The 3,038-nt window shown below is 44.5% G+C and overlaps 1 protein-coding gene across 1 annotated transcript in view; it reads left to right on the forward strand.

The window, feature by feature from the left end:
* Positions 1 to 3,038, forward strand: part of Rapgef2 (Rap guanine nucleotide exchange factor (GEF) 2) — a 257,625-nt gene that overhangs the window by 89,752 nt on the left and 164,835 nt on the right. The gene's annotated exons all lie outside the window — the stretch shown is intronic.

Here is a 3,038-nt window from a genome sequence, read left to right on the forward strand (position 1 = left end):
CTCCCTCCCTTCCTCCCTCCCTCCCTCCCTCCCTTCCTTTTTGTCGGTCGTGGGGCTTGAACTCTGGGCCTGGGCACTGTCCCGCAGCTCTTGAGTGCTCTTCTACTTGAGCCACAGTGCCACTTCCACTTTTCTGGTGATTAATTAGAGATAAGAGTCTTTCTTGCCTGGGCTGTCATTGAACTGTGATCTTCACATCTCAGCTTCATGAGTAGCTAGGATTATAGGTGTGAACCACTGGCTCCAGGCTATAATTTCTTTTAAAAATAGCTTTGACATCCCTTTCAAGATGTGTTAATTTGTTTTTCTTGGTACCAGTACTGATATTTAAACTTAAGGGTCTGCATTACCCTTTAGCTTTTTTTGCTCAAGTCTAGTGCTCTGCTGTTTCTGGCTTTTTGGTAGTTAATTGGAGATGAGTCTCATGAACTTTACTGCCCAGGCCGGCTTTGAACTGCAGCCCTCATATTTTAGCATCTGGAGTAGCTAGGAATAAAGCATGAGCCACTGGTGCCTGACCCAGTTAACATATTTCCTTAACAGTGACAAATTATTTGTTTGTTTGGTGTTCTGGAGATTAAACTCAGGGCCTGGGTTTTGCTAGGCAAGTGTCTTACTACTTAATCCCTACCTACTTCTAGCTCTTTTTGCTTTAGTTTGTTTTTTAGCTAAGGTCTAGCACCTTTTGTCTAGCGTTACCCCCTGACCACAATTCTGTTGGGTAACTGAGATTATAGGCACAAGCCACTGTCTCTGTCTTGTGACTTGCATCACACTCTCCTGTTTTCATTTGTTCTTAATTTCCACACTATTTCAGTTTAGTGCTCAGCTACAATTGAAGTGCTCAGAACCTTTGTATCAGCAATCAAGCCACTGGACAGAGTACCTGGCACCTGAACAACTTGTTAACAGTAATCCTGCACCCATGGCTACTTACACATATGTCTGACTTGGACACTTTGCTTTCAAAAGCACTGTGTTTAAGGGCTGTATGCCTGTTCTAAGAGAGGAAATTGCTCTTCCTAAAAGGCGCATGGAAGGCTATTGAGTTACTTAAGGCATTTTTACATAAGTCTGCACATGTGTAGATGCTTATAACAGTGTTCACTTGTTGGGTTTTATGTTCTCAGGGCAGCCACCCACTTCCCTCTTTGTGCTCACTGCCACTGCCCCTCCATGCCTTGCTGGGGCTTTGCCATTTGCTTGCTGCTTGTGCTCCAGGCTTCCTGGTTCCCCTTGCACAGTGTACTTTGGGCTCTGGGTCCCATCACAGAAATCCTTGGTCTCTTATCAGTCTGCAGCGATTTCATTGCTTGTTTTTTCTCTGCATGGTGACATGCTTTTATTTTATTTTGCATTACAGTTTAGATTTGAATATTAAACAGTACCTCTTCAGTTCTAGCTCCCCCAACCGAAAAAAAGAAAAAAAAGTTCCTCATCTGTTGCATATGTTGTTTTAGTTTTTTTTAAAGATGCAAAGCTTTAATTTATTTGAAAAAAAATCTTTAAAGAAGTAGCCTTTGCATAGAATTATAGGAGGAAGGTGGATAATACTTGTTTTGTCTTTGACTTTATAGCTTAGAACCCCATTGGAGGAAGATCAAAATAAATGCAAATCCTTACCAAACTTTGTCCTTGGTGTAGTAATAGAAGTGATTTCATGTGTTTGTGAAAGGACCAGAGTTTCTGTGTATCTGGAAAGCCATCTGCAGATTGGCTGACAGCCATGGTCAGAGCTTCCTTTTTCAGCCTGGAACAATTGGTTCAAGGAAGTTGTCCCTAGCTCCTGAGAGCAGAGGGTGGCCTTCAGGCTGTCATGCAGTGGACTGTCTTGCCGCAGGCCTCTATGCATTACTACTGTGCAATATCTGAAGACCAGGGGTTGCAAATAACTATTTTCCCTGGGGTCTTTGACATGGTTGAATATTGAAGAAAAGTCTAAGCTGTTCAGATGACTAAAATCACAGTATAAGAAAGCAAAATGAAGGCACTGACCTCAGAAGGGGGCTGGAAGACTTGTGAGGGAGTCTGCAATGTGGCTGTAGCAGTGGAAGGTGGATAGGAGGGCTTTTGTGTTCTGGCTTGGCTCTGGGATGGGGCTGTTGATTCCCAGTGTAGACCTATGTGGAGACACAGGTTAGTGGTTTAGGTCTCTGGCTGTGGCCTCTGGGGCTTCCTGCTCTGTAGGTCCACTTAACTACTGGAACCTTTCTTAGTTTTCTTCTCTTTCAAAATGTGGGATGGTCAGCCTAGATGGTAAGATTCCTGTCTGCTCTGACCCATAGGCCAGCAGCTAGCTGTGACCTGAGTAGTGCAGAGCTTTTGTTTTACTGTTGCCCCATACTATGTGAGTTGACCTTTCTTTTGCATGATGGCTGGTGGCCTCATACCACTTCGGTCCCTGCCTGCTGTCCTCTTCCTTTTCTGTGTTGGGTGCCTGCTCATGTTTCCCACATGGCATGCGGAGTGCTTCCTCACACGCAACTCCCTGGCTGGTGTAAACCTTGGTGGGTCAGCTCTGCCACTTACAGCCTAGTGCTCTCCCCTTTTACAGCTCCAACTTGTGGTCCCAGAATATGTGTGTGGGTTTTGTGGGCCTCTTTAGTCTATTGTCTCTGCCTAGCCTGAAGGCTTAGGTGTGGGTATCTGGTTGGCATTGGTGAGCCAGGCTGCCCACAGCCATCTTCCTGCCCCTGCTAACCCTGCACTGTCACAGCTCTTTTTTTTTTTTTATGTCATTGACAGTTAATCAAACTGGGCTCTGTTATTTCATCTCATTGTCAACCTCCCCTTGATCATCTCATTAGCTTACTGCTTTGTAAATCCAACTGGAAGTAGCAATTCACATATGCTCCTTTGTGTGGGGACATCACCACCTTGTGGACTGCTATGGTATTGCTAAGAAAGTTTTTTTTTTATTGTGAGAATACCATACAGAGGGGTTACAATTACATAGGCAAGATAATGAGTACATTTCTTATCAAGCATTGTAGCCTCCTCCTTTGTTTCCCCTTCCCATCCCTTCCCATCCTCCCCCC

The sequence above is a fragment of the Dipodomys ordii genome, unplaced genomic scaffold (genome assembly GCF_000151885.1).
Source record: "Dipodomys ordii isolate 6190 unplaced genomic scaffold, Dord_2.0 Scaffold123, whole genome shotgun sequence".
NCBI classification, from domain to species: Eukaryota; Metazoa; Chordata; class Mammalia; order Rodentia; family Heteromyidae; genus Dipodomys; species Dipodomys ordii.